Source organism: Fundulus heteroclitus, unplaced genomic scaffold (genome assembly GCF_011125445.2).
Source record: "Fundulus heteroclitus isolate FHET01 unplaced genomic scaffold, MU-UCD_Fhet_4.1 scaffold_65, whole genome shotgun sequence".
Taxonomy (NCBI): Eukaryota; Metazoa; Chordata; class Actinopteri; order Cyprinodontiformes; family Fundulidae; genus Fundulus; species Fundulus heteroclitus.
In genome coordinates, this window is record NW_023397088.1 from 1,417,332 (window position 1) to 1,441,700 (window position 24,369).

The following is a 24,369-nucleotide window of genomic DNA, read 5'->3' on the forward strand; positions in this document are numbered from 1 at the left end:
TTTATGAGACTGTAGCTCCAGCTGACGGATTTTGATGGCAGTTTCAGCTTCAAGTCTTCGGCAGTTAAGCTCGAACTCGTATTCATTCTTCCTTTCCCGTTCTTTAGCTTCAAGTTCTAGACGAACTAGACGTACCTTTAAACGTGCCTCAGCACTAGGATTTGGGGACTCAATTGAGATGGTCTCAAACCGTGGGAGAGAGACTGGTGGTTTTCCCCCCTCTGGCTTGGCAGCAGCAGGTGGCGTCTTCACTCCCTCCTCAGACTGATTAGCAGTTTCAGGAAAAGTGGTCTCCTCTTCATCCATCTCCACTGAGAGTACTCCTTTTTCAACCAAGCTACTAAAGACAAGAGACTTCAATTAATTTTTAAGCAAAGACTTAGATACATGAATACCAAAATATGAAGCAATTTCATATAAATCGTCTTTTCTACAGACATCCAACTGTTGAATAGTAGGATTACCCAAAAACTCCTTCAAATCAAACTGTGCAATGTAAAAAAACAAATATCCCGGACAAGCCCTCACTTATGTTACGACCCCTCCCCAAGACAACAAAAGGGAAGTTCTGGCACTGGGTGTAACACAAAACAATCAGTAATCCTCGTCAGTAGATGTCAATAAAACAAAAGGTTTATTTATAATGTAGGTAGAATTACAGAAGTGCAACACAGGGAAGCTTTAAGCTTCAGGGTCTCCAAGGCCAAAACAACAAACAAACCCCCCCTGTAATTATAAAATAAAAAGAAAACACTTGCTAGGGGAGAACAGAAAAGTACAAAACCTAAACTCCCTGGCTATCCACAAAACAGGAGAAAACAGTTAAACAAAAAGGCAGAGAACCCCTACCAGCTTCCACTGTCAAAAGAAAAAACAAATGTTAGTTAGACACTTGGGTTGCTCACAGAATGCTCACAGCCAAAACCATTTAAGGGTTCTTACAAACAGTTGGGTTGCAAACAAGATCACTTCAGATCAAGGCCCAAGGAAAGAATCGAGGGGCCTGGCATTTCTGGTGTGAAGCTCTTTATGGAGTGGCTGACGATCTGCAACACATTGCACCTGTGGAAGCCAGGTAGAACTAAAACACAAAGAGAGCTCTCTCATAAAGAGAGCCCCTAGAGGTCAGTGACCGTAAAAGGGACGCGGCAGATCCAGACTGGGTGGAGGCAGAAGTAAAGCCCGGGACCGGGAGCAGCGAGGCCGTAGTGGGGCCATGGTGAGGAGGCGCACCTGAGCCGGGACCTGTCGCTGACGTTGCTGCGCACGTTGGCTGGATGGAGGCGGAGCCATCCGAGCCAGGGACGAGGGCAGGATGGAGAAGAGGCTCCGGGGAGACGCTGGCCCCACCGGCTCTACCGCTGGATGGATAGCTGGGGGGTGGACTGCAGAAGGACGCCGAGCGGGAGCGGCTGGTCCTCGGTAGCCTCTGACTGCTGACACCGCTGGAGCTTTTAGTTTTGCTGCTGCACTTTGGAACCATTTTAACAGGCCGTTGCACTTTTAGCAAAGCTTTTAGCCATCATCCACTGTACACTTTGTAGGCTTTATTTTTATCCTAGTAAAGTTGTTAAACTTTTAATCTGGTTGGTTTTAAATGCACTGCTCACCCCTGCGATGTCAAACCTGTTTTATTCCTAGTGTGACTAGGTGGCGCTGTTGGACTCATTAGTTTTCTGTTGCTCAGAATAACATGGACACTACTCGGCCATCACCAATACATGAGAAAATAGAGAATTCAGCATTTCTGGAAAGCATTTGAGGCTTTTCCATTTTTAACCACAGGTAATGACTTCTGCACAGATTAATGAACGCACCTTTCTCCACCAGTCATGTTCAACAACATTAATGGTATTTCATGGCGGCAGCAGCTCCACATACACCAGTTACGTCACGTTTGCTTTGCTGCTTTTGGATCCAAGTAAATTTGCAGCTTTGAAGTTGCTACAGTCCTGATCAATGGAGAAAACAGAGGTCGTCAGTCAAGCTATTATAACTGGAACAAAATCCAAATTATCTCAAAGAAACTCAGGATCCCAACACTTAACATCTGCAAATGCAGAAATCAGTTTGTTCTCTATCAGAAACATCATTTAGAGGCAATGAGGACTGATGACACAGGAATGACAGGAGAAATATGACAATATTTTCTCCTTTCAGTTGGTTTGGAGCCATCAGGATGTGACAGGAGATCTTCTTCTCCATCTTCATCATCCTCACAAACATGCTGCTACCATCAAGGCCTCTGTCACACTTCTTCCAGAGCTCCTTTTTCTCACAAGGCCAAAGTTGGCATCCATTGTCACCATCATGGTGCCATCAGTCTGAAACAGAAACAGCAACAATCATTGATGAATTTCTGATTTGTCAGAACATTTTCTAATGAGATAATAAAGAACTTGGACGACATCTAAGAGAATATTCAACATGAGGCTTGCATGAGGCTTTAATAGAAATCCTTTCTAAGAAATCTGCTCTGCAGTTTCTATCATGATGTCCAACCTTTGGACCTGCTGGGCCTGCTGTCCCATCATCACATTGGTCCCAAAGAGCCGCTAAGGTTCTTGGTCAGGAGTAGTAGTGACCAAACTGGGAAATGGATTCTCCACCAGGGCTCTGTAGAGAACGTTAACCTCTGGTAAAAACAGCAGGAGGATTTAAAAAGGTTGATTTAATGTTGGGCCATTACGCTGGTTTTTAAGATATTTAATGTTTATTAAATAACCCTCCATCTGTTATTGTCTGATGTGAAAATACTTTAAAATGTCCATCATTGTAACATGACTTCAGTTTCCCCAAGTTAGTCCAGATATCTGAATATTTTTGATATTAACATCTAATTTGCACTACATGTGAAATTTTAAGTTTGCTTACTAAATATATTTAATTAAAAATATCCTTGAATATGTATGAATAATTCAAAGTTTACAGAATTTAATTATACTTATTTACAAGTATATTTAACAAAAGTTGAATATTGTGAAAAAGTTTTATTTTATCTGTCACTTATTCCAGAAAGTGAAACTCATAGATTTGTTACACAGAGTGAAATATTTCAAGCCTTTATTTATTGTAATTTTTCAAATCCTTGTTTACAAAGAATGAAAACCCAAAATTAATTTTCATACAATTAGAATACAGTAAAAGCGTTAAATAATGAAAACTCCTGGTGTCCCACCCTAATCAGCTAATTAACTCCAAACACCTGCAGCGGTTTCCTGAGCCTCTAAATGCTCTCAGTCTGGGTCAGTAGGCGACACCATCATGGGGAAGACTGCTGACTGGACAGAGGTCCAGAAGACGCTCACTGACACCCCCCACAAGGAGGGCAAGACACAAAAGGTCATTGCTGAAGAAGCTGCTGCTTCACACAGTTCTGGATCCAAGGATTCCTAGAAAGTTGAGTGGAAGGAAGAAGTGTGGTAGGAAAAGGTGCAGCAGCAGCAGGGAGAACCGCAGCCTTGAGAGCATTGAAGCAGAATCCATCCAAGAATCTGGGAGCTTCATAAGGAGTGGACTGAGGCTGGAGTCGGTGCATCAGGAGCCGCCACACACAGACGGATCCTCCACATGGGCTACAAACGTCTGAGCTGGACTGAGGAGAGAAACAGCTGGACTGTTGCTCAGTGTCTGAAGTCCTCTGTTCTGATTGAAGGAAAGTTTGCACTTAAGTGGAATAAATCTATATAATATATGAGTTTAATTTTCTAAAAGTTATCCAGGTGATTTATTGAGAATGCTGATCATCAATAAAAGCAACTGATATCTAAATACTGAGCAGGACAACAGGAAATAATCTCCACTGGTGCAAGGACACAGTTTGGCGCTGCGCTGCAGAAACCAACTTGGCCGGTCTTCTAACACTGGAGATGGTGAGGAAAGAAAACCATTCAGTGGGTCTGCAGCCGGACGGCTGCTACCCTACATGATTTTACTGATTTAAAGAGTTTTCATTGATTTTTTCCCTTTATTATGACAAAAACTGTGAATAAACTAATATTAGAAATAGTCTTTCGTGGAAAAACATACACATTTCCAATTTATTTGGTGAATTTTCGTTTCTGCTGACTGAGGCTTTTTCCATGAGCTTACTGTGACTGTGCAGTGAAGCTAACTAAAAATAAAAACTGACTTTTAAGCTGTTAAATGTGGTTGAAAGGTTTTCCAGAGAGCAGAAATGAAGCGAATGTTGTGGCTTCAGCTGCTCCTCTGGATGTCACAGACACAGCGCCCCAACCTGGGAATGGCAGTCCTCCTTCTCACCAGCATCACGCAGACTTGATCACGCAGATCAGGGTTAGGAGTTAAGCTGTGGGTTAGGATTTAACCCGTGTGTGAAGGCTTAGCACTTTTCTTCCTTTTGGAATGTGTTAGAAACAGTTACTTAGGAAAAGTAACCTGATTACTGATTATTCCTTTGAAAAGTAACTTACAAGACTGATTACTTAAATATAAATGTAACTGAGTTAGATTACAAGTTACTTTATTATTTACTTATACAGTTACTTATACAGTTTTTCAGATATATATATAAACAAAGACTGTACATTTTGACTTTACCAAAATACTTTTTAAAAAACAATAAAAAGTTTTTTTTAGCTTACTTAACATACATACTTTTGGCAAAAAAAAATAAAACAAAGACAGTCATTGACTTCACAAAAAATACTTTTTCTTTAAATAAAATAAGTCCCTTTATCCTGATATATTGAACAGCTTACATTGTAAATGCAAAATTTGCCATTTATAATCAACATTGTTTACACTGTTTTTTAATCTAGCTATTATTAAACCTTTCCAAGAGAACAGCAAACATTTTATAAACACTGAACCTGTTATTTACAGCATTAGAGCAGCAAAGTGTGGTTATACAAAAGAGCAACAGCTTCTAACACCAAATGTAACCTCTGTTGTCTGCATTTGTTTCTTTGTTTTATTTTTATTCTGTCATGGCTAGAAGTGAAACAGTGGAGTGGTGCCATTGAACCAGTGGTTGTAGCTCATTAACAGAAGTTTTTCAAACGTCTTATCAGAAAGTCTATTTCTCCTAGGCGTGAGCAGCAAACCTCCAAGACTGAAAAGCCGCTCCACAGGAGCACTTGATGGGGTTGGAGTGTTATACTTCAAGAAAATATTCTTTCTGTTTGAAAACTGATGCAGAATGTGAAGGTCATATGCTGAGCTCAGGTAGTCCATGACTTCCTTTTCTGCAGAGTAGGTGTCATCCTCTGGCTCCACCTCAAAGGAGAAAAAGTCCATCTCACCTTGGCTGGCAGATGTGGAGGCCACACCTGGAGGACTCTGTGCAGCAGGAGCAGTTGTTAGAAGTTCTTTTACTAGATCCTTCCTACCTGCAGCTCTAAGCTATCCAAGTTTAAATTTTGGACAACTGGCAGCTGTGAGAAGATCATCTTTGTCATCCAGCACAGCAGCAAAACCAATATGGATAGCCTGAAAAATATAATAGATTCTGTATGTTTATGGCTATAAGGCCAAAAAGTAATTTCAATGTATTACTTGTACTGTGGGATCAGCATCATGGATCACATTTTGTTTAAGGTTACTTATTAAAATTTGTATTAATTTTATCTTCTTATCCCAGAATTGCAATGACACTGAATATTCTGTTCCATATTCATTAGCAGTGTAAGATGGAACATGCCTTCACTGTGGCATCTGGAAGGCCTGCAGTCATCCTGGAGAGGACATCTTTACCTGCCAGGGTCCTCTGCATCAGGACTTCAAGTGTGGCCAGTAAAGTCCCACATGGGCAGTCACCTTGCAGAATGTCTAGGGCTGCAGTCATAGGCTTCATGACAGAGCAGTATTCATGGAGGAACTGCTACTCTTTGTCTTTGAAACACTTAACTCCCAGCTTGGTGCACAGCATGTTCAGCTCACTCATGGGCATTTCTATGATTCTATTCACAGCATCAGAAAATGAATTCCACCTTGTGGATGTTGGTAGCAGCAGCTTTCTTTCACTGACTTCCTCCACTGCTTCTGATGCAAGGCTAGATCTCCTTGATTTGGTCCAGAGAGCTGTGCATGTTGCTGCTCCTGAACACAGCCTTGCTCTCTGCATTGCTTGTTAAATATTTCTCCACATCATTGGTGGAAATGATGTTTATGGTGTGTGAAGCACATCTGCGGTGGGGTGGGAGACACAGCTGGCCGTCACTTTGGTTCTCAGCTGAGAGGATTTCTGACACATCCCAGAAAATGACAGCATCGTCTGTGGAAGTGGACTCTTCCTCCCCCGTCTCCTCCTCCTCATCATCAGACTCTTCAGCTGGCCGATAAACTTGAAACGCTTTAACAAAGTTGGATCCGTTATCGGTCACTGTTGCAGCTACTTTGTTGAGTAATCCATAAGAAGAGTGGATGTTTTCCATTTCTGCAGCGATCACATCATACGTGTGTCTACCGTGAATTCTCCAACATGCTGATGCAGCCTTGTTGCGCTCCGATGTGGATTTACTGATCCAGTGGAGCGTTAGGCCCAGATAGCTTCTGTTGTTAGCAGACCAGATATCAGCAGCAGTGGAAACAAAGTGGACATCTTTCAGCGCAGCTTTTAGACTTCTCTCCATCTCTGCATTCTCCTTCTCCAGGTCAGATGAAAAGGATGTTGTGTGGGGCAGCTCGGCACTGATAGTGGTAGGAATCTGGTTTATGACGGCACCAAACGAGGGCCAATCAACAGTGTTTAAGGGCAGCATTTCTTCAACAACATATCGCCCAACCAACTTCTTCAGCTCTCCACCACTTACTGCTTTGGCAGCGAAGTGCAGCTTTTGTTGTTTGGCTGGCAGGGGCCCTCCTGCAGTCACGGCTCTTTGCTTGGAACCACCTGCAGTCAAAGCCGCTTAGTTTGACTGCGCTGTGCTGTGAGGTCAAAGGTTACTTCAGGTTTGACGTCGTGTTTTTGAAGCTGGATAACACTTTGTCACCAGCACAGAGAGTACAACCAACCTTGATATTATCATCTTTAGATGACACAAACTCAAAGTAAGGACTATATTTCCAGCTGGAAAACGCACACCTTTCCTCTCCCTGCATTGTTATTGACGTGTGTGTCACCGGTTGCGTCTTTCCTCGTGTGGTGGAGGTGACGCAACGTCACTCTCAGAGAAGCAAACCATTTTCCCCCCAAAGTAAAATCACCAAAAAAGTAACGTAGAGTGGATTGGATAAGGAATTTTAATCTGATTACTAGTTTGGAAAAAGTAACGCATTTGTTTGATCTTCATTAAAAAAGTAGGCACAATAGAGTAACGCGCTACTAAGTAACGCGTTCCTGGCATCACTGCTTAGAAATCAGCTGTGTGGGCATATCTCTACGTTTGTTGGTGAGAGCGTGCGTCACGTGGTGCGCACTGGGCCATGGTGTGGATGGATGCGCTGTTTCTGTGCGCCACACGCATCATGTGGTAGGAGTAGTGTTGGTGTGGCTCAGGTGCGCTGATGGTTTGTGCGCCGCCTCCACATAGAATCCTGCAGACGCCCCAAATTCATGGAAGCTGCTTAACAACAAAGTTTACTTTGACGGAGAAAACGAGGAAATGGACACAAGCGTTTATTCATTTCAAGAACTGATTTCCTGTTAATCATCTGGCGGTTAACGAGCACCGAGTCTGTGACGTCACCGCAGCACGCAGGGTTTCTAGATGCGGAGCAACAGACGGCGGAGCCAGTTCACATCACTTGGCTAAAGTTAGAAAGATATTCACAGATTGGGCTTTTCCGGGTCAACAACTCATCGGAGGATCATTTCTTCTACAAAGCGACACCTCTCTGCAACCACAGCAAGGCAGACAGTGAGCTACAATCGTAGTTTCCTCAAAACGAGTCTCCCACCGCGCTGGGAGAATTACATTGGACTCTATGCAGAGCTCGCTGCTCCGCAGATGCTTAGGGACCGTCTGCAAATTGAAGCACCAGAAGAATAATGATAGAGAAATATTCAGCAGACTGATACAGATGAATAAAGCTAGAAAGTCAGATCAAGGAGAAAGGCAATCGTTTAATACAAAACACGAGACACTAGCCTTAACCAGCATAGCAGTCATTTTAACACGTGGGGAAACAAAACATTAAAAGAGGCCAAAACATTCAATTTTAGCACATTTATAAATGTTTCACACATGAAATTTAACCAGAAAATCACAATTCTCCATGTGGTCAGCTGTCTTTAGTTTGAATCTAGAATCCTAAAATGCTCTAAACTGAATAGTGGAATGAAGTGAAAAAAGCCGAGCTAAAAAACGAGCCGGTGGAACGAAGCACATCTAGCATAAAAATCTGAGTAAAATCTAAATGACTGAGTGATTTAACAAGGACTCATCCAGGAGGTCCCAGAGGAACCAGAACAACATCTGAAGCTCTGCAGGACTCACTGCCTCAGTTAAGGTCAGAGGTCAGGATTCAACAATTAGAGAGAAACTGTGAAAAATGGCCTCCATGGGAGAGGTCCAAGACCAGAACCACTGCTGACCCAGAAGAACCCAAAGACCCGTCTCACATTTACCAAAAACATCTTGATGATCATCAAGACTTTTGGGGAAATATTCTGTGGACTGATGAGACATTTTCAGTTTTATTAGATAAAGTTATTCAGTGTGAAAAAGTTTCCACTAATGAGCCTGGATGTGCTGCTTTGTGTTGATCTGCCAAATAAAATCCCAATAAAATCAGCAGTTTGTGGTGGTCAGCTGATAAAATGAGACAAAGTTTAATGGGGTGTGAATACTTTAGCAGGGGCCTGTATTGTAACTAAGTTTGCTAGCAGGACTCTGCAGCAGGTGATGGATGTTGAGCAGCTGATGTGTGGATGAAAAGCCAGAGAAAATGAATGTGCTCAGCTTTGATGGTGTGTAAACTTTCCTAGCAGCAGAAGCAGTTGAAGGTTTTCTCTGAGCAGTGAGCAGACTGCAGAGTTGGACTGAAGGGAGACTCTGAAGTCTGAAGGTAGAACAGTTAGAAATAAGACGCTGCATTTTAGGAAGAGAAGAGCTGCAGTTCTAACAGCCCTGATGTTAGATAAAACTCCATCTTTAATCCAGCAAATAGAAATCTCTGCTTCTGGGAGTCAGAGGAAGCTGAAAGCTGGGAGCTTCTAGAATGGGGAGCAAAGCAACATGGAGGCTCTCAGAAATGTTTCCATCCTTCAGCTTTTCTAGCCCAGTTCCAGCAGCTCAACATGAAGCCAGATGGAGATTTGGCCAAAGAGCCGACCGCTTGTCATTGTTCATCATTTAGAAATCAGACTGTGAGGACATCACAGAGCTGCAGTCATCACACGACACCAGAACCCAGCAGAACCCAGAGAAGAAGCAGCAGCCGTGGTTCTGTTATGGATCAAGGTACCGTGGTCCATGAAAGGCTCATTAAAACAGAACCTTAAAAACTAGAGAATGGGCTTTTACTGCAGAAAAGTTTACAGTCCTAACAGAGTTTCATTTAAAGACGTTTTGGTTCCAGGCGGTTCTGTAGGAGTCGGACCCTGGAGCGGGCTCAGGAACCCGACTGCAGGTTGAGGTTGTTCAGTAGAATCCAGTTTCTACCAGTGAGTTCTGTGGTGCTGCTCGGTTGGCCTTTAACTTTTTAATCTCTAAACCTTAACAAGGATCAGATCTGCGGTGAGTCTGGACTGAGATCTTGGAGAACGGTGGAAATGCTGCGGTGAAACCAGAACTTTGGCTGTTTTTTGGACCCAGGGGGAATATTTGCTCAGCGCTGAACTTCCACTACATGCAGGAATTTGCTGAGACGTTTGGTCGCTCAGTGCTGCTGCAGGTTGAGATCTAGAGGGCTGTGGGCCACCATGAGGGCATTTATGGCCAGGGAGAAAACACACAGCACGCTGCTGTTGGCATGAAAGGAGGGAAAACAGGAAGGAGGCACCGTTCTGGACCCGCTCAGTTCCCACAACAGTTCTGGTTCTGTTTGCTTCACTGTTAACCGTCATCTCTACATATTATTGTCCTTTTCCATCATTAACTTGGTTCTAAAAAGTGTTGCTTTAGTGAACATAGTTCTGTGATGTAGAACATGAAGCTGTTACTGATTAGAGAAAAGAAACGCTTTAACCCAGAGATGGAAATCTGAGCAATATCAATAAATCAATATCAATAAATCAACATCAATACATTAATATCAATAAATCAATATAAAATGTACAACAAGTTAAAGAAAGCAACATATTCCTCCTAGAATCATCCCTGCTGTGTTTTTCTCTGCAATGAAACGTTTGTCAGGAATAAATCTGTAATTTTCTCCAATCTGGAGGCAGAGGCTCTGTTTAAAGGAAGTAAATATCTGTTCTGTAGCTGTTTTACCTCCACATGTCCATTAGAAGATTTGCTGCTTCTACCTGGAAAATAGACGTCTATTCTGAGCCTGTTTTTCTATCCAGCTCTGTGGACCAGAACCCAGCCGCTGTAGAACCTGTGATCAATAACTAAGATTCATATTTTCATCTGTAAATCTCAGTTTATTAGTATGTTCCATATTTCCACTGATGGCGTTATTACTGCTGTGTTACTAGTCTGTTAGATGGAGTCATTAAGGTGGTTCAGCTCACTGGCTGATAACAGCCTGACTGACTTTAAAACAAATAGCAGCTGGTTCTAAAACCTGCAGAGGTTCTATGAGATCGGTTCTGGTTCTATATGGATCTCCTCAGGAGAACCTTGACTGCTGATTTTATAATAAATATGTTAGCTAAAGGTTAGCGGGCAGCTGCCATGTGGAATAAAAAGACAAAGATGCAGGAAGGTTTGGTTTAATATGTGTGTTAATCAGCTGATAGGACCATTTGGACCAGAACTTTTAGCTTTCAGAACCAGAACAAAGCAAATGAAAGCACTAAACCCTGTTGATAATGATGGAAATATGTTGCAGTTGTTTATTGTCCTAAAACCTTAATACCATCCGACCAGAACCATGTATTGATTTGGCTAAAGCAGCAGAACCTGGCTGGCTGGTTCTGGTCCAGTTCTAGACATTAAATAATGATCCTTGTCTGAGGAATGTGGAAACCATCTCCTGCTGCCTTTGGTTTGTTTCCCCAGAACCTTTGAACAACTTTAAAATATTCTTTATGAAGTTAAATGTTTAACTTCATTTTTCATGAACTTTTAAACACAAATATCACCTTTAGCATTGAACGGATCCAGAACCGATCAGAATAAAAGCAGATTCAGAACCAGGAGCTCAGCTTTTAGCCACTTTGTTGACATGATTCTGGGAGGAAGATTTTTTAATAAAGTTCAGTTTTTTCCAGTCTTGCTGCTCATGTGCATTTAAGAAGCTAAATGAGAGACGAGGGGAACCGGTTCTGCTGCTCAGACGGACTCTGGACTCCCCAGCAGAAGAGAAAACAGAGCAATAGTTAGAAAAGCAGTTCTCACTAACTTTCCAGCTGCAGACCTTGCAGAGGGAAAAAGTCCAAATGGTGGAGTGATGAAAAAAGAGGCAAAGCAGCGAAGATCCTACAGGCTGGGCTCTGTGAGGTCAAAGGTCAGGTAGGTTACAGCAGGGAAATCATGATCCCCAAGTTGCTGAATATTTGCAGCTTTTCCATCTTTTTCTGACTGCGTTCAGTTCAGATGATCTTTTAGTTCCTTCCTGCAGAGATCTGAACTTTCCACCATGATTCCTGTCTGATTCCAGCAGAGCAGCAACACAGATGATGGTTTAAAGACAAACTGAAGCAGATGCAGACAGGAAGGATTGATGGCTGCAGTTAGTTGGTGTGGACAGCAGGTGGCGCTGCTGCATGGCACACAGAGGGAGAGCAGCAGCTTCCTGCAGGGACACATGAAGAGCAGCATGAAGCTGAGCTGGGAGACATGAAGCTTTAACATCTGCTGAACTCTTCAGCTCCTCTTTCCCTCAGATCTGCCCTGAAGCAGCTTTAAGGTGGAAAACTGCTGCAGCTGGAGGAGATTCAGCAAAACCAACATGTTGCTTTGCTTCCTGCCCCAGAAGCTCCAGAGCAGCATCAGAAACAATAATGTGGTTTTAGTCATGGCCAGTTTCCTGCTCTATGTGTCTAATTCTTGGTTTTGAGTCAATCAAGAATTGATAAAGCTTATAGATCCCACTGCAGAACTCCTCTGGTTCTGTTGGACATTAGCTGAGTCCAAATTCCCTGGTTGGATCCTTCTGAGGCTGTGGAGACGCTAAGGCTGGAAATTAATGACTGTGAAACTGGATGGTGTAGCTTTCCAGGTCTGTTCCAGCCTTTACCTCAGAGTAACTTTTGTTCTTTACCAAATGGGACAGAATGAAGCAAAGTGCTGTGAAGCTGGAAACATGGAGCCCAAACCGTTTCTCCATTTTGGGTTCTTTACTTAATTCTAGAGAAACTCTAGTAGTTCTGCCTGTGAAGGCATTTGTTAAAAATAAGCAAATTACTCATTTACAAACTCCTTCATGTCTTCCTGCTCTCCAGTTAGATTAAAGTTGACATGATGCCATTGTGAAGTCTATCTTTAGTCTGAATGAATGATATCTATTTATCTTCCTCTCAGCAGTGAAAGCCAGCAGGAGATTGAAAACAACAAACTAAACAGAGCAGATATTTGAGGTTTACACAGCTACAATCTCACCTAAAAACTTTGCAAAAGTTCATTTTGTGTCACAGAAAGAGTAACATATTAAACTTTAACCTCTTTTTGCCACTCTCTTCCCCTACTGCTGTTTCCTCTTTAACAATCCTCTTCAACCTCCAATGAATCAAGGAATGGGATGGTCCTTGAAGCCTTCCTTAAATTTGGAGAAAAGAAGATTTGTCGGCTGCATTTGGAGGAACCGTCTAATTTAGTCAGCCTTTGTCGTATCGCTGTTACCTATTCATCCCATAAATGTGACCTTCAAAGGATGCTGTGTCCAGATTCAGGGACTTAATCCTCTGAAGGCTGGATTTGTCAACCGATTAAGTCACAGCAATGTGACTTTGATGGTCCAAGCAGTAAAGGACAGTCTGCAGATGCAGAAGTTCACAAAACAGGGGTTCTATTTAACCCAAAAAACTGCTTTACAGAAATTATACAAGAATCAAAATGTTGGGGCCATAAAAGAGGTCAAAATACCAAAACTCTACTCAGGACAATTAACATCAAACTAACTCAAACTAACAAACCTCCCTAATGACACAGAAGGGAAAACTTAAATAGTAGCTGATCAGCCTACAAAGGCACAAAAAGGGGTTAAAAAACACAAAAACCTCACTGAAACTAACAAAAACAGATCCCATTCCACCCCCTTGATCTTGAAATGTGGGATGAGCAAATTAGCCGGTCTCCATATTAGCTGGCTCCGCCCCTTTTCCACCTCTTTGCTCAAACAGAGGCCTGGAGCAGCTGCCACTGAAGTAACCTTTGTTTGTGTGGCTGTATCTGCAGCCATCACAGTGATGAAAACTGTTCAGGTTGTCCAAAACTTTGCTGTGAGTCGACTGGCCTGCTCAAAGGGAACTGATATAACGCCTGTTTAAGGGGACGCATCATGCAAAATCCACTTTTTTAGCCCTTAAGTATGTTTTCTTGTGTACTTGGAGTCTCTAAAACTGCAGAAAAGTTGAATATAGTCTTTTCAGGTGCTGGGTAGATATCTTTCTATTATTTTTGGGTCATATTTTTCAAGCCGTTCAGTTTTCGGTTTTCTATTTTGTATTTTAAACAAATATGTAACACTTATAACTTTGCAGAATGAGAGAAAAGCATAAGGTTGGAGCTAAATGAATAAGCAGGGTGTTCAGGTCAGCAGGTTCAGCTACTACAGGAGATCTGGAGTGAATGGTTATATGTGGAAATAGTGGAAATGTGGGAAAAAAATTTCTTGATCAAACAAATAAGAAGGTCTGAAATACAGCAAGTTGGTATCAATAGAGTACTCAATGTCAACAGTATATTAGACACTCATTCAAAATCAATTTCTCTTACTGTCACGTTTTGACTTTTTGCCTCAGTTTAAGTTTCTATCACAGGTTTAGGTTCTGTTTTAGTTTGGGTTTGTCTTGATTTGTCCTGAAACGACAGTCATTCAGATCACATCTCTCTAAAAATCCTGTCTGTTTGCCTGTAACTCCCCTTCACCAGTCACCATCCAATCAGCTTCAGTTTAATTTCAGTCACTTCCCTTCCCCTGATCAGCTCCACCCATTCCAGTAATTAGTTTCACTCCGTTCACCTGCTCACTCCCCTACTTATACCTGCCTCTGTCCCCTGCACTCTGTTCAGGTCATTGTTTTAACATACTTATTGGTGAGTCTTGTCCAGCATTCCCTGTTCTCTGTTTGCGCTGGTGCCTTTCAGCAAGAAGGTTCTGGGTTCAAATCCTACCCTGGGTCTTTCTGCATGGAGTTTGCATGTTCTCCCTGTGCATGCGCGGGTTCTCTCTGGGTACTCCGGCTTCCTCCCACAGTCCAAAAACATGACTGTTAGGTTAATTGATTTCTCTAAATTGTCCCTAGGTGTGTGTGTGTGTGTGTGTGTGTGTGTGTGTGTGTGTGTGTGTGTGAATGGTTGTTTGTCCTGTTTGTCTCTCTGTGTTGCCCTCTGACAGACTGGTGACCTGTCCAGGGTGTACCCCGCCTCTCACCCAGTGAACGCTGGAGATAGACACCAGCAATCATGGTGCCTACGTACCTCTTCTTGTTGTTCCTCAATCACTTTTCTGAAATATAAATAATGTACAAAATGTAAACCAGAACACTTAAAAATGTTCAACTGCATCCCAATAAAACTGGTACATGAGGTAATCAATTTGAACGAAAAAGTGCACATTACCTTTAGCAAACATAAATACGCTTGTCATTTGAATTAAATCAGAACAAATTAAAACAACATTCTAGGTGCAAAGTGCATTGTTACCTACTCATCCACTATAGAAACATATTTTTGCTAGAAGATTAATCTACCAACACTGTGTGGTGAAAGGTGAGACCGTTTGCACTGACAATGTCCCCGGCAGAGGAGAAAACTCTCACTTGGAGCTGAAGTCCAGGGGACACAGAGGAGACGTGTTGCCAGTTCTGCAACATGAGGGAACTTAAACCCATTGGACTTCCAGCACATAAAGGGATCAGCATCAACATCAATAGAGTCTGCTGACCTGTATGAAGCAACGTCATCCTCAACTATGTCAGAAAAAGCCTCAGCCTGCTCTTGTTTGGTGAAAACCTCTCCACATAGCTCTGCCTTAGCAGTCTTCTTTAGAGGAGGACAGGCTGAGTCTTCTCCCTCTGTGGGTGGACTCGTCTCTGCTTGTTTCTGAAAGAATAACGACAAATATAGAAGAATACAAGCTGTAAATGTTTGTTCTGCACCTGTGAATTCAATATGAATTACCACAATTGAGAAAAGATCCATCAAGGGAGGACAAGGATTTAAAGCTGGGATCCAGAACTGTGGCTTTTTGAAGGTCCTTCTGAAGGTCAGGGATGTTCTACCTTTTATCCAGATCCTCTGCAAAGGCTTCTTGGCCTTCTTTCATTACTGTACTGTCTTCATCTCTCGGTGCTGTGGATTTAAGAATCATTTCCTTCAATGAGAGGACCATTGATGATGTGGGGGTTGTTTTACTGCTCATGAGTGATGTCACAGTTTTCAGTGGTTTAACTTCTTCAATTAGTTGCTCTGCCATCTTTTGTTCAGCATCAGTTATCGTTGCAGTGTCCTTGACTTGACTCCTCAGGTTTTTGTCCTAGTTAAAGCAAAGTAGATGGTAGGCTGCTGTTCAACATAACAGGACAACATGTCATGTGATGTCCTCCATCCATTTATCACATCAGGAATTAACTTGTGCTTCAGCAAGTTTAGCATTTCTTGTTTAAGTCAGAGCTTGGTGAGCTGTGGTGCTTCTGAGAATAAAGGTGATAACTTTACCAAGAAGGCGGGACACCCTGTTAACAGACACTGCCTTTTAGCCACTAGATTCACTGTGAGAGCAAAACATCCTGTTTGGGGTCCCAGTTCAACAGTTTCTCTGACTGCATTTCCATTCTTTGCTGCTTTATCTGTGGCCACAGGTAGAGTCGTGTTTGGCCGCTGCAGCTTCCACTCTGTGACAGCATCTCTCAGCTCCTCTGCTAAATGTGCTCTTGTGTGGCTTTCATGCAGTGGACAGGTCTGCAGCACAGAGCTTTTCATCTTCCAGTCCAGCATGTGGTGAACAGTCTCAGTCATGGAGCTCCGTGTTGCAGAGGTCCTGCTGTCAGAGCAAGGCTTTCTGTTCTAGCCAAGTCGTTCTCCATGGCTTTGTGTGTTTTGTCCTAAAGACTAGGGATCAGTTTCACTAAAATGTGGATGGCTGGGCAAAGCATAACGGGGGCTGAGCGTTTTAATTAAATATTGAAACCCCACATCCTCGACAGAAAGGGCTGTAAATCTTTAGCAATGAACACCCCTAATGCACTGGTTATTTTATGCTTATCTGTAGAGTCTTGGTAGGTCTGAGCAAAAGCATTCTCAGAGACATTTGCTTTTTTTCTGCTGCTACCTGTTCAGGTCGCTCCACTGATCTGTGTTCAGGAAGCGTCATATCAGGATGTTTTCACTAGATATGCTTTAACATATCGCTGGTGTTTCCTTTGGAGTAAGGCACATTTGCCAAACAACGTTTACAGACTGTAACTCCTTCATCTTTGTAATAAACACTAAAGCTGAAGTAATTCCACACTGGAGATTTGAAAGATGCCGCTGCATCTTCAAACTTCTTTCACCTCTGCCTGAGCTTGCCATCTCCACGTATTTTTGTAGTTAGCCAAACATCTCCTGATTAAAAGTTAAAATGCAGCCAAGCTAGCGTTCGCTGCTGTAGGTGTGTGTGTGTCAGAGTGGAGGGGGGGAGGGGGAGTGAAAGAGGGGATGGAGAGAGAGAGAGAGAGAGAGAGAGAGAGAGAGCTGCTGATATATAGAGCAGAACTGAATGATTTAAACGTGAAAAGGAAGAACTGAAAAGTATGATATGTCCCTGTTTAAAGTTGCTATACAGGCTGCAAATCAGGTTTAGGTTTCCTCTTGAAACTTTAGTCTTAACCTTCAGATGTGGTTAAGACTAAAGTTTATGTGCTGTCGTTAAATGTTTTTTTTATTTTATTCAAATATATCCGTCTTACCATCTCAGTTTATTTGAATAAAACCTTTTACTGGTCTCCCCCCACCAGGAGACCGATCTCTCCAAGCTGTGGTAAGCCACTGTAAGCTTTGTTCGAATGTTGATACAACTATTATAGAAATGTTTTATTCTGTAGAATCTGTTCCTACGTTTTCTTTTATCTGCTGATTCAGGTCACTTTGTGTCAAACAGAGGATTAAACTTTGGAGTGTTATAAAGATTTATGGTTATGACTTCATGGCTTCTTTTCAGGACCTCAGTGAACTACAAGGTCCTGTTACTGATAAAAGTCGGATCCATTTTAATCCATCCAAGACATCCAACAAGTACAGACCTTGTTTTGCTCCCATCAGTCTGCAGATCTACTCTGCTGCCACACAGAACTAACTGGTTCAGAAAGTCACTCTAACCATCAGTTTTACATGTTTTAAACTTTAGTATTTAACTGTATGAATGTTGAAAGTGTGTTTGGTTTCTCCTGTCTTTTACTGCTGGCTGTAAAACACAATTGCCCCCTAGGATAATAAATGTACATTGGACCTTGAACCTTGAAGTAGGATTGGCAGAATGAAGGTGGATGTTTACCTCTGAGGAAAAAGGAGAGAAAGAAGAAGTGACAGCAGTCACATCCAGACTTAAAAACCCAGAAGTTTAAATCTGACCTCAGTGTTTTACAGCTCAGTTCACTGCTGATACAAAGAGAAGAATAAATTAAAAGACAGGTGTTTAAACACAGGTAAACCTTGACAGGTGGGCGGAGCCTCAGGTGAGTCAGTGATAGTCAGGTATCAGATCAGGAGAGAAAGGTTCAGAGTCCGTTTATTAGCAGAACAGAACAAAGAGAATATCCTGGGTCAGGGTTAGTGTTAACTTCTCCTGGTTTTCCATTCAGTGGATTTAATCTTTGTGGACTGTGGAAGGATCTAAAGGAGAACAGAGCAGAACCTCCAGGATCCAGTTGTCAGTCTATGAGGAGTGACTGGTCCAGGGATTAAACCTACAGACTTCAATAAAGAACCTGGACCTTCAGAATCAGAGTAAGAACTCAGTTTCTAACTGATTTATGTGACTCTGCAGAGATATAATAAAATATTGGCTGTTTGGTGTTGTTTGGTGTATTAAGCAAAAGTCAGTTTTCTTTTTAACTTAAAGCTAAATAATCATGAAGGATGTTAGAAGAATGAACCACAGGAGGTTCTATACTGGGAACAAGTGGGTGGTGGATTGATCCAACATATTGATAATATTGATACCATGTCTATATCAGATCGACACCATCATGGTGAGGCTGATACTTTATTTTCAGATTCTCTCTCACTGTTAGGGTTTCATCAAAGAGGTGACAGGCAAACCCTGTTTTAGGTTTTAAAAAAATAATCCAAAGGAAAAAAAAACACAAAAACACCTAAATGTCAGAAATTGAATGTAATGTCAAATTTAAATGTTAATAAGAATCGGAACCATTGGCCCTATATTGGATTAATTCCAAAACATTCACTATTGCACAACTCTGCTTTAAGCTCTGCTTCATTTACTGGGAAAACCGGACCCAGGTGATCCAAACACGCTGATGACCCAGCAGGTTCACTGAGGATCTGATACTCAGAAAAAAAGGTTAACAGTTAAAAGCAGCACCAGAGGACTTGGGTCGTCTCACTTGTTCTAAGGTTCTGTTTCATGGTCTGTTCATGTTCTGTTCTTTAATGACGGCCACATCAGCTCCTCAGACCAGATCAACAGCTTTAGTTCTGCTATCAGGGACCAGATCCTCTGATCTCCACCTTCTCAGACTAGATGTGATCAATCGGACCGTGTCCAGAACTTTCTGGGCTCTGTAGTATTAGTAGTGTATACTATAGAAGTCCTTTGTAGAATAATGAATATAAATCTGATCTCAGCAGCTCCATTAAACTGTGACATGAGCCTGTTGTCCTGCAGGTGTTGGTTGGACCCATGTGATCCAGACCAGTAGAACCCGGTTATTAAGATAATGTTCAGTTTGGTCCATCAGAACCGTCTGAATGTTTCACTCTGCATCTTTAAACCTTCTGCTTCTCAGCAGGTCGTGTCTCACTTGATTCCCAAAAAATATTTAAAGTTGTCTATGAAATGCAGATGAATGTTTTTGTCCTGACATCTTTTCAGCAGCTCAATGATGACAGATTCTAGATCTGGAAGCCTGTTTTATGAAGAAAAAACTGATAAATACATGAGAAAATATGAAAATAAAACAGATAATTCAGCATTTCTGGAAAGCATTTGAGGCTTTTCCATTTTTAACCACAGGTAATGACTTCTGCACAGATTAATGAACGCACCTTTCTCCACCAGTCATGTTCAACAACATTAATGGTATTTCATGGCGGCAGCAGCTCCACATACACCAGTTACGTCACGTTTGCTTTGCTGCTTTTGGATCCAAGTAAATTTGCAGCTTTGAAGTTGCTACAGTCCTGATCAATGGAGAAAACAGAGGTCGTCAGTCAAGCTATTAGAACTGGAACAAAATCCAGATTATCTCAAAGAAACTCAGGATCCCAACACTTAACATCTGCAAATGCAGAAATCAGTTTGTTCTCTATCAGAAACATAATTTAGAGGCAATGAGGACTAATAAAGATAAAAAAAAGTTCAAACCTATAAAAAGCGTTCAAGCCGACATGGCATAGGGTTTAAACGTTTTATTATTAAATGTGTGATAGTGGCAGAAGGGGCAGGCAGAGAGGAAGAGGAGAAGAATGAAGGCTGCTGACAGGAGATCCCAGCAGGAATGAGCAGATGACCAGATGCAGCAGGTGGAGACTGACTTGACCAGACAGAGCATGCAGAGGAAGACTTGACCAGAAGCTGCAGAGGAAGACTTGACCAGAAGCTGCAGAGGAAGACTTGACCAGAAGCTGCAGAGGAAGACTTGACCAGAAGCTGCAGAGGAAGACTTGACCAGAAGCTGCAGATGAGTTCCCAGTGAGACAGAGGGAGTCACAAAGAATCCAGGAGAGACCTTTACCAGGAAGTGAACACAAGCACTAGTTAAACAAGCTAGAGAGGGCGGGGCATGAGCAGGTCCAAGAAATAAACAGGAAGAGAGACGAGAAGACACTGGAGAACAATACATGCAGGCAGCGGGACAAGATGAGACGTTGTGACAGGAAGTGGTAGGATGAGGCCGGTACATGTAGGCAGAGAGACAGGTGAGCAGAGAGACAGGTGAGCAGAGAGACAGGTAAGCAGAGAGACAGGTGAGCAGAGTGACAGGTGAGCAGAGAGACAGGTGAGCAGAGAGACAGGTAAGCAGAGAGACAGGTGAGCAGAGTGACAGGTGAGCAGAGAGACAGGTGAGCAGAGTGACAGGTGAGCAGAGAGACAGGTGAGCAGAGAGACAGGTAAGCAGAGAGACAGGTGAGCAGAGAGACAGGTGAGCAGAGTGACAGGTGAGCAGAGAGACAGGTGAGGCAGAGTGACAGGTGAGCAGAGAGACAGGTGAGCAGAGTCCAAGGTGAGCAAGAGACAGGTGAGCAGAGAGACAGGTGAGCAGAGTGACAGGTGAGCAGAGAGACAGGTGAGCAGAGAGACAGGTGAGCAGAGTGACAGGTGAGCAGAGTGACAGGTGAGCAGAGAGACAGGTGAGCATAGAGACAGGTGAGCAGAGAGACAGGTGAGCCGAGAGACAGGTGAGCAGAGAGACAGGTGAGCAGAGTGACAGGTGAGCAGAGTGACAGGTGAGCAGAGAGACAGGTGAGCAGAGAGACAGGTGAGCAGAGTGACAGGTGAGCAGAGAGACATTAATTAGTGTCAGCAGGTGGAGCTGATGATGGTGCTGAGTGGAGGCTGGGAGGTGACTGAGCTGATGCAGCATGGAGTGAATGGAGATAATCAGTCCAGTTTAGTCCAAACAAAATCAAAAGTCTAAAATCATGACATCATGGTTCTGATGCAAAGCTCCAAATCTGAGGTTTAAAGATGGAAGCTCAGACACAAAGTCTGGTTCTCCTTCTTGTTTTGAACTGGTTGTTCTTCCTGCCTGCTGTGACCCGATGTTCGTCTTTCAGGCCTGAAGTTGTGAGACTGACTGAACTCTTTCATCATCAGAACATTTCAGTAACAGCAGCTTCAGCCTCTCAGATGCTACAAACTGAAGGTTCTAAATGGACCTGCTGGAAGTTTCTATCTTTAAACTAAAGTCCAGCTGGTTCTGGGTGGACAGGTCCAGTTAGTGTTCTCTGAGGTTCTGCTGTGGAGTCATGTCACTGTTAGCAGGTAAAGCTGTCTCTCTGCTATGTTACCATGGTAACTGCTGCTGCTCACCTGATGCTCAGGTGATGCTGATGTTCAGACTGATGTTAAAATGTTAAAAAGTGAAGTTTTCACTGATTCCTCTTTATGTTCTGGTCTCTGAGCGGTTCTGACTCTCAGCAGAGGAACCAGCAGAACATCTTCCTCTAAAGGAGGTCTGGACCTGAAAGGTTTCAGAAGCGCTGCTTTAACTGAAGGCTCTCTAACAGGAGCCGGCTCCAACATGTGAGCGGGCCGCTGTGTTCAGAACCAACACATCAGAACTTCAGAGGAAATGTTCCCTCCTTCATTCACTACATCTGACCTCACTCTGGATGTTTCTACAGACCTGGAACATGATTCCAGTTTAGACCTGAAAAGGTTTCACACTCAGTTTTAGCTTCATTTTCTAAATAAACCAGAACTTCTCCAGATGGTTCTGAGGAGATCAGCCAGCAGACATCAGGAGGTGCATGAAGTAGTGAAGGAGAGGACAATCCAGACCCAGATGGTACCTGCTGAACTCAGGTTCCTCTGGTCCTCTACACACATGATGGGAATCAGCTTTCTGCTTTACAGACACTGACTGGACCTGAACCACTGGGAACTGACTGGTTCTGGTTTCTCTCTCAGGCTGACTGAAGTCCAGAAGATGGAGGATTGTGATCTAAAGGAGGACAGAGCAGAACCTCCAGGATCCAGCTGTCCATCTATGAGGAGTGACTGGTCCAGAGAAAAACCTCCAGACTTCAGTGAAGAACCTGGACCCTCAGAGTAAGAACCCAGTTTCTAACTGATCCATGTGACATGTAGATCAGGGACCAGATCCTCTGCTCTCCACCTTCTCAGACTAGATGTGATCAATCGGACCGTGTCCAGAACTTTCTGGGCTTTGTAGTATTAGTAGTGTATACTATAGAAGTACTTTGTAGAATAATTAATATAAATCTGATCTCATCAGCTCCATTAAACTGTGACATGAGCCTGTTGTCCTGCAGGTGTTGGTTGGACCCATGTGATCCAGACCAGTAGAACCCGGTTATTAAGATAATGTTCAGTTTGGTCCAACAGAACCGTCTGAATGTTTCACTCTGGATCTTTAAACCTTCTGCTTCTCTGCAGCAGTTTGTGTTCAGAGCTTCTTCTCTGGTTTTTATCACAGAGTTTCTCACTGATTGATGTGATCTGAATAACAACATGTTGGTGTTTCAGAGGTCAGAACCACAGACAGAGAGCAGAACCTCCAGGATCCAGCTGTCCGTCTATGAGGAGTGACCGGTCCAAAGGAAAACCTCCATTCTTCAGTGCTGAACCTGGACCCTCAGACTCAGAGTAAGAAACCAGTTTCTAACTGATGGATGTGACTCTGCAGAGAAATAAAAACATAATATTGACTCAGTCTTCAGTTTATAAACTAAAAGTAAATTAATTTAGATTTTAACTTAACTTACAGCTACATAATCATAAGCTGTTAGTCAATAAACCAGTAGTATTCATTGGCCTGGTTATACACACATGTACAATAGTCTTGGTCACGTTGGCTGTAAGTATAATTGTTGGGATGTAAATGTGTGTTTATATGCATGTTCATTAATTTGTTTAAATATTGATTTACACAAATTATAAACTTAAGCAGAAATCTGGAGGAATGTTTATTTATGTTAAGATCTAAAGGAAGGAGAAGGGGTGTGATTACATGTTTTACTTCTTCAGAACAGGAGCTGGACTGCTGGCAGCCAATCAGAGCAGCTGTGCTCCAGGTGAGACTGAACATCTCCAATCAGAACTTCCTTCTATCGTCTCTGTTGAACTAATTCCACGTCTTTAAATTTAAGTGTTTAAAAGTCTTTCTGTGATCAATTATTTCCCCTGAATCTCTGGATTTCCAGCTGCTGTAAATGTAACGTCTGTGTTCAACCCAACAACCTATTGGGTTTGCTTTGAAGTGGTTCTGTTTTCAGCCCTTTGTGCTAAATGCATTAAAACTGAACATCTCCTTAAAGCTGCTGCTCATTTTGATGCATGGAAACAAAAAGGTGGAGAAAACAACCTGCTGCACTGCTGCTTTACAGAAAGAGGGAAGGAAAGTCTGAGAGACAGAAACCTTTATTTACTCTGACAATAGATCCCAGATTACAGGAGATATATTTGTAGAAACATGGAATATTTCTATCTGCTGTTTACTTCTAAAGGGCCAAATCAGTCCCATGTCATTTCTAATCTGTAATTATTCTTTAAAAACATCCAATCCAGTCTCTGAGTGAGAAAAGCATCTGAAATGTGAACACTACCTGATCCAATGAGCTGTTTCTCTGGCAGATTAGAGCATTTCCTCCAGATTTCCTTCATTAAGGCTGAAAATGCTGCCAGGAAACATTTTCTGTCTCTCTGCCTCTTCTGTAGCTGCTGTGTTTGTGGGAGAAGGTCAGATAGAAACAGAGAAATGAGGACAATGGTGACCTGATGCTAAAGAGTTCATGTTGCTGAAAGCTGCTGCATGTTTCTGTCAGCATTTCTTCATCTGATCTGCTTTGTGAATCAGATCCTGACAGTGAACAGATACTGGCCACAAAGCAGAGGCAGAACTCTGCTGTCTGACCATCTAACAAGGTTCTGGTTCTAAGGACGGATCCCATTGGTTAGCATCACATCATGTGAACTAAGAGACCTTCTAATGATAACACCTCCTGATGTTCCAGATGTTTCTGTTCCAACTTCATCACTAAATCAGGTTTTTCCTTCAGTTGTCTTTTCTTCTCTGTTCCAGCAGATGTTGGTCTGCAGGAGGTTCTAGAGGAACATAAGATCAGTCTGAGGAGGAGATGTGAACGTGTGACTGAAGGAAGTGATGAACCAGGAAGTAGAACCCTCCTCAACAGGATCTACACTGATCTCTACATCACAGAGGGACAGAGTGAAGAGGTTAATACCCAACATGAGGTGAAGCAGCTGGAGAGAGCTTCCAGGATC

General features: G+C 42.6%; 2 protein-coding genes and 1 long non-coding RNA gene across 3 annotated transcripts in view; all 3 read left to right on the plus strand.

The window, feature by feature from the left end:
* LOC105923771 overlaps positions 1-24,369 on the plus strand; it is a gene marked incomplete at its 3' end in the record, with an annotated part of 780,934 nt that overhangs the window by 363,759 nt on the left and 392,806 nt on the right. The gene's annotated exons all lie outside the window — the stretch shown is intronic.
* LOC118561491 (NACHT, LRR and PYD domains-containing protein 12-like) overlaps positions 1-24,369 on the plus strand; it is a 117,395-nt gene that overhangs the window by 52,233 nt on the left and 40,793 nt on the right. The gene's annotated exons all lie outside the window — the stretch shown is intronic.
* Positions 17,958-23,193, plus strand: LOC118561509. Its single transcript, XR_004930088.1, has 4 exons — positions 17,958-18,164; positions 22,033-22,173; positions 22,612-22,731; positions 23,113-23,193. It is a non-coding gene; the product is annotated as an uncharacterized LOC118561509 (long non-coding RNA).